This window comes from Dioscorea cayenensis, chromosome 12, assembly GCF_009730915.1.
Source record: "Dioscorea cayenensis subsp. rotundata cultivar TDr96_F1 chromosome 12, TDr96_F1_v2_PseudoChromosome.rev07_lg8_w22 25.fasta, whole genome shotgun sequence".
Taxonomy (NCBI): domain Eukaryota; kingdom Viridiplantae; phylum Streptophyta; class Magnoliopsida; order Dioscoreales; family Dioscoreaceae; genus Dioscorea; species Dioscorea cayenensis.
The window spans coordinates 1,478,813-1,486,302 of record NC_052482.1 but is presented as its reverse complement, the minus strand read 5'-3'; the positions used below and the strand labels follow the sequence as shown (position 1 = coordinate 1,486,302).

At 32.3% G+C, this 7,490-nt stretch overlaps 1 long non-coding RNA gene across 6 annotated transcripts; it reads left to right on the top strand.

The window, feature by feature from the left end:
• The first annotated feature begins 2,341 nt into the window (after nucleotides 1–2,341).
• Nucleotides 2,342–6,906, top strand: LOC120273655. Of its 6 annotated transcripts, none has more exons than XR_005540584.1 (6): nucleotides 2,342–2,948; nucleotides 3,063–3,515; nucleotides 3,833–4,051; nucleotides 4,155–4,345; nucleotides 5,866–6,231; nucleotides 6,577–6,906. It is a non-coding gene; the product is annotated as an uncharacterized LOC120273655 (long non-coding RNA). The 6 variants fall into 6 exon arrangements; XR_005540588.1 differs by lacking the exon at nucleotides 6,577–6,906 and having other exon boundaries at nucleotides 2,342–2,500; nucleotides 2,591–2,948; nucleotides 5,866–6,268; XR_005540586.1 differs by lacking the exon at nucleotides 6,577–6,906 and having other exon boundaries at nucleotides 2,342–2,664; nucleotides 2,843–2,948; nucleotides 5,866–6,268.
• The last annotated feature ends 584 nt before the right edge of the window (nucleotides 6,907–7,490 follow it).

The window sequence follows — 7,490 nt, the reverse complement described above, 5'->3', positions numbered from 1 at the left end:
ATTTGTGAGAAAGATAGATGTTTTCAACTTATAATATGTTGTATGATTCATTAATTGCAATGGTTTGATATATATTTATTGTTGTCTTGAGAGTTGAGATATTTGTGAGAAAGATAGAAAGATGTTTTTTTGTTTATAATATGTTGTATGATTTATTGATTTGAATGGTTTTATATATATTTATTGCTATGTCGTGAGAGATGAGATATTTGTGAGAAAGATAGAAAGATATATTTTGTTTATAATATCTTGTATGATTCATTGATTTGAATGGTTTTATTTATTTATTTTCCTCATGTTCATACAATTTATATGATTTAGTATTTTTAATCTTTTTTTTTTTTTGAAATTATTCATTTCTCATATGTTGATTTCAAAGAAAGAGGTAGAGTTTGGTGAATTATAGCTTCTATTATTCATTGGAGATACTTCACAGCTTTTGAGTTTCTTGAATCTTGATTACTAGTTCCAGTTGCTAAAATGCCTAATTATGGAGTTTTAGAGTTTTTTGTAACTAGTCTATTGTTAGTGAACATTATGAGTGTATTAGCTTGTATATTTTTGTGTTATTCTATGAAGTTATCAATGGTTGTAACTATGCTATGAGAAAGTAAATTGCTATTAAAAAAAAACATCTTCTTTTCTTTTTTGGTTTTTATATTTGAATTTAAATTATAAATATTTGCTGAATTTTAATTTGTGGAATATATGGAATAGGAAATATCATGTTTGTTATTGATAAAAGATTAGTTTTAATTGATATCTAAGTTCATGGATTTATGGCTTAGGTTATCGGATTTTTTATATATGTTAGAAGGTGGGGCGAGGAATGGGGGCTTCCTACTCCCAGATTTTCCAACCGAGACGGGGACGGAGAATCTCCGCCCAGGATAGGGGAGTGAGTTGGGAGATGTTTCCCGTCGCTGCCCCACCTTGTGCCCATTCTTAAACAAAATACATAAAGATGAAAGATTTATGAGCGGTAAACCTCTTAGGTAAATGCTTAATAAATAAATAATTTAAAACCTTTTAAAACACTATTGTCATTAATCTATGCCTACTAATTTCCAAATTTTGCTTGATTGTTAAGTGGATACTTTTTAAGTTTATATATATATATATATAATAATAATTGAAAGTTATGGGGAATTTCATTTAAAAATTTATAGTGATATAGTATGATTGTAATCGCCCAATGTAATATTTGGCTGGGTTAATAAATTTTTTGGGATCGTTAAATTTTCTGTAACTAGTGTACTATTATATATGTCATTGTCACCTTCTTGTAACGTGACATTGATCATCTTTTATAAAAAAAAAAAAAAAAATTTAAATTATAGTCCATTTATGAAACCTCCATACATAGAGTTTATGATGATCAAGTCTACCAATTTGCTGCATCAAAACATAATTTTAAGTATAATATTTTTAAATACATTAATAAATGAAACTGACGTTAATCCAGTTTCTCTTTATTAATGTTATTCTTTTGACATTAATTTTAAAACATTAAAATTGAAAATGAGCTCAAATTTCATTATACATATAACTGGTCTTTCCTTAACGATCATTAAAATATTGAGAATATCACAACTTCAAATTATCCCATTAAATAGTATTTATTAATATTGAGATTTCAACTAATAATGGTATTTATTTATTTTAATTTAAATTTAAATACCCAATTAAGTAATTGATATCCAACTAATTTAAACAATTATTTTTTTAAAATGATTTGGGATAAAACTGATAAATATCTAAAATCCTTCTAAATTTTAAGATTTTGATTTCGGATCATAAACTTTTATCCGATCATTTATCGGATCCGGATTAAAGAGAATCCCAGCCGTTCAATGGTTTCGATATTCGAATTAAGATGATACATGTACATATACATGTATATATAATTGTATACATATATGCATATACACAGACATATACATACATTTATACACATGTTTTCCAATTCCAGATTTACAAATCCTTTCAAACAAACATAAAATCTTATAATACAGTAATTCCAGTTACATCCAACCAAACACAAGATTTGACTGCACTGTATTTTGAAAGCCAAGTATTTCCAGTTACATTGTAACTAGAAATCCACTGCATTTAGAATTATATCCAACCAAACGCTACCTAAGATGATCATGCGGACAGCTCCCGGTTTGGTACATCAATCTAGATAAGCACCTGATTCAGTTAACCACTCAAAACTAAACACGTGTCATCATCTCATTAAATCCTGGTAGCCTTTGAACTCTCACAAGCCGTTGATCTTTCCAAAACTCAACTATAAATACCACCACCCGCCAACGAAGAAGGCGTTGGTCTAGGGTTTTCTTTTTTTCCGATTTTTGTCTCACGTTTTGATTTGATTTCCCTTTTCCTTTCTACGTTGATAGCTTCCCCTTTTGTGAATTTTTTCAAGGATGGAGATCCAGATGTCTTCTTGTGATTCCTTTTGGTGATCTGGCTCTCGGTGTTTCTCGTTTTATCGGTACGATTTTTAATTTGATGACGAATTTTGAAAATTATCGGAAAATTATATTTTTATTTTTTTGCGGGTTCTTTGATCTCTTATTTACAGCGATTTTTGAAGATCTGTGACTCGGTATGAAGATCAAGGCGATGGTTTGTGAGTTTAATCGGTGGTTTTGGATGGTATTTTTTTGTGATTTTTTCCTAAAAGATTAATTCTTTATGATGGTTTTTTATGATTATCTTATGTTTTTTTTTATTAGTAAAGGTGATGGATTTCGTTTGTACCAATCCGATTTTTTTATGATTTTTCTTTGAAAACCTCATAGAATTAGGAATTTCTTGATTTCTTCTTGAAAAGGATGGGGCGAGGATCCGGTCTCCTCTCTAAAAGAGATTAATTCTTCGAGGATGAAGATCAAGATGAGAGCTTGTTTTGGATCCGGCTTAAGATCGTCAACAAGAAGGTAAGGAATTGTTTTATATTTCGTTCTAATTCTTTAATGCTTTTAGATTTGGTTGATGTATTTTTTTTTATAGTGTTTTTTTTAAATTTTAGATCTACTGTTGAAATCATTCAGGATTGATTATTCAGTCCGCAGTGAAAGTTTTGCCGCTGAATCATACTGGAAGCGAAGGGATGAAGAAAATAGATTTAAATTTGTTGCTTGTTTGGATCTTTTGTGTTCTTGGTCTATATAGAAACCGGTTTCATCTCCATCGATGTACATGGTCAGCTGAAGGCAGTGAAAAAGGTGATGTATAATTATGTAATATGACCTTTGCCATGATGGGTGCGCTCGCATGGCAGGTCGCCATATCCTTAATAAAAGTTTCCTTTTTTGGGGTTCTTGAGGGGGAGATCGCACGGGGATTTGATTTTTTTTTAATTCCCCCGGGTTCTCCCCGTCATCTTGTATGCTTCCTTGTGTGTGTGTGCGTGCGCGCGCGTGGCCCTTCACCATGATGGCACGATTATTACCCACCGTGTACCACCTTTGTCTCAAATCAGCTACATCTCGTCATAGTCGCAGGTAAAAAAACTTCAATTTTTTCTTCACCGTGATGCCCATCATCGCATATTTACAGAATACTACACATTCACATCGTCGTCACATTAATTTAGTTTATAAAGCAATATTTATGCCCAAACTACGAACTGTGTTAATTTGTTTTATGTTTCTGCTGAGTCAAGAAACAATATTAGTTCATGAAATTTTTGTTTGAAGTTAATGTTATTGCTTTGTACTTTTATTTCATTATTTGTTGTACATCCATAAAGGCAAATATATCTGTCTTGTATAAATAGTTTATAAAATTTGTAGTTATTATAGATTTTCTTGAAGTTCAGAAAGGCAAACATGTTATAAGAGAAGGATATTTGGGAGGAAAACTTGCATCATAGTGGAGAGAGCTGATTCTTGTTTGAAGAATGCTTGGCATGAAGAACATGGTTTAAATGTCCCTGAATCACAGAGTAGGAATTAAAGTTGGTTAAAATCAGCGTCAAGATTTTCATCTTGTTCACCTTTGTGGAATTTGCCTTCGCGTCTGGATCGTCAACAAGAAAGTAAGGAGTTATTTTATATTTCACCCAGAATTCTTTAATGCTTTTAGATTCGGTTGGTGTATTTTTTTTATATAAATTTTTCTTGATTTTGAATCTGTTGTAGAAATTGCCAGCCCACAATGAAAACTTTGCGGCTGAATAATACTGGAAAGTCGCAAGGAAGGGAAGAACAGATGTATTTAGATCTGTTGCTTGTTTGGGTAGTTTTCAAGCGGATCTATTGTGTTCTTGGTGTATATAGAAACCAGTTTCATCTCCATCCAAGAACAAGATCAGCTGAAGGCAGTGAAAAAGGTGATGTATATTTTGTAATATGACCTTTGCCATGATGGGTGCGCTCGCATGGCAGGTCACCATATCCCTAATAAAATTTTTCTTTTTTGTGGTTCTTGAGGGGGAGATCGCATGGGGATTTGACTTTTTTTTTTAGTTCCCCCAGGTTCTCCCTCTCGTCTTGTGTGCTTTCCTATGTTTGTTTGTGCGTCTGTATTTCTGTGTGTTTACTGATTACTACCTTGCATCTCGCACTCAGCCAAGTAAGGCCAGGCAGGGGTATGGTTCTAATCGCTCCGGGCGGGCCATGCATGTGATCTATGTCTCATCATCAATATGGCTTGTCGCCAGTGAAAAACTTCTACCCTGCATCTAGGCCTGTTTGTACATTGTTCATGATGAATTTTTTGTTACCACATACATACCTGAATTACTCATTCACATTCCAGTCGCATTACTTTAGTCCTGCCACCTAGCGCCCACAATCATGCTTTTGTTTATTGCTGTCTAACACTCACGATCATACTTTTGTTTATAAAGCTATATTTTGGCCTAATTTGTTCTATTTGTATTCATACGTATACTCAGTCAAGAAACAATGTTATTTTATTAATATGTTATCTGATGTTAGTGTCCATTTCTTTGTACTTTTATTTTATTGTTTGTTGTACATGGGGAGAGGCAAATATACCCATATTGTATAGCAGATTTGTAAACTTTGAAGTTATTGTAAATTTTCTTGAAGTTTAGAAGGGCAAGCATGCTATATGATATTGTGGATGATGAAGGGAGCTGGTTCTTGTTTAGAAGAAGGCTTGGCATGAAGGAAATGGTGTAATGCCCTGAATCACACATTATAGGCTTTTCAAGTTGGTTAAGATTATTTGTCAAGTTTTGCGTCTTGTTTCACCTTTCTGGTAGTTGCCTTCACATTTGGTATCAAGAGTTTACCCAGCTAGGCTTTTCAAAGTGGCTGAGGAGGGGTTAAGTGACCTGGTCGTTCCTTTATGACCATTGATGAATTTTTCAAGTATAATCCACTTCACTTTCAAACTATGGCTAGCTGTGCTAAGTTAAACTTGCTTAAAAAAATTGTTTTATTTCAGTAGTAGCATTTTTAGGTGCCTGGTGGACTAGTTTGATGCATTCTATAAATTTCTTTTATGCCCCATGACATGATACTGATGATAGTAATTTTGCTGGTCATCAGTCAAAAGTAGTCTTACTATGCATTGGTTCTAAAAAGTGTAGATGTGGTTGAGATGAGTTCTCTATTTTATAAGTGTTATACAAAACTATATTTCTTCGTCTCTGATTTTTTTTTAATTAAGTTGTGCTAAGTGCTTGTTTTTGGCATTCATTCTACCGAATCTGTTTAATGTTATAATAAATGTAGTATATTTAAATCTTAATTATCTGTTGTAGCTTGCTATATTGATACTGTGTTAGGTTTTTATTTTTATTTTTTTGGATATATTTATGTGAATGAGTTTTGTGTTTTTGATCTCTTCAAATAACCGATTTGTTATATTGGTTTGCAGATGTTATCATGATTAAATTAATCCTTTGTTTATGCCAATCAATCTCAAAGTAGGGTTGTGGATCTCACCCCATGTGCATCTCTTGCTGTCCTATCTCCTCAAGGGATTGGAATGGAGTTTTTTCTTTATGAAGCAAGTGAAGCCGGTCTCAATAGTCACAGCATAGCAAAGTTAGGTGCCTGACTGATGTAGTGTGAATTTGAGCTGTGCTTGCTCGTGCTCTTCTAATCGGGAGCATGTCACAGGCAAATATTTGATCTGAGCCTCAGATTGGGAAGAGTGCTTTTGGTTGCTTATTTCAAGTGAAAGCTTTTCAGACATATATGCATTGGGTGTTTGATTTGAATTGAACATCCTTCCATTCTGGTAAGCTCAAATAAAGTTGATTATGATTGTTTATCAAGTGAAGGGGATTTTCCTAGTTATAGCCTAGTTAATCAAAATATATTGTAGATGTGTTGGATTTTCCAATTTTTGATATAGTTCCTTTCCATGAATGGGGGATGAGTTCTTGCTGTGATTCAAATATATTCTCATTGAAACTGCTATCTAGGCTGAAGGCTGATGGCTGTAGTCTTAGTATTACCTTTTTGATGCTGTTTGCTAACTGTTTAGCCTTTTATTACAGTGATTGGTTTTTCATTTGTTGTATATAGTACCGACATTCACTTTCTGGTGCTGATGCAGCATTCTATATTTTCGATTGTTTAGATCTCTGCTGCAGGTCATTGTTTCAGCTATAATTGTTTGCTCTGGTCATGAAGCACACCACTTTAACTGGTTAGTCACATTTTTTCTTCGTTAGGTATAGTGAAAGTCTAGTATACAGGATCTTAAGCTCAAAATTGGTAGAGTGCTCTTGCATTTGTGGTTGTAGCTTTTATTAATCTACTCACAAATGCTGGAGAGGGTGGTGGTTCGAATCCATCAAGATCCCTTTTTTTGTCATATGTATTGGCGTTCAAGAATATTACCTTGCCATTTATTTGATTTTTTTTTTTTTGGTGTTATATCTGCACTTTGTATTACTGTTGAATGTTGGTAAAAAATTCTAAAAGCTCTAATGCATGGATAGCAAAATAAACTCATTGAATTTAAGGGCTTGTAAGTGCATACAATTTCTTTCTTTTCCACTCAAGTCGTTAGTGAAAATTTCAGAATATCTAAATAATTGGTTCTTTATTAGAAATTTATTCTTTGGGATTCTAGAAGAGGTCAACAAATAATTTATATTAGGAAAAAAATTTGAAAGTGTTGGGATTCATACTTTCAATATTGGTTGGAACTTTGACAATGTAGTCACCAAGCTATTCATTATAATAATTTATTTAAAATTAAATATTTATACATTTGAATATTCGCTTTTTTTTCGCAATTTGAGATTATCATACTAATCAAGCTAGTTAATACAATTTGTTTCAAATTAAATTTATATAAATATAGCTTTGAAACCAAAAGTTTTGTCCATTTGCAAACAAGTGTTATCAATTTTTTTGGTTCAAATTACTTATTGTTTTATAATACCAAGAAAATATTTATTTATTTTCAATTTCACAATGGTCAAGTATTGTTTATAATAAAAAATTATTGTGTAATTTTGTAAGTTATTTAATGAGTTCTAAGTA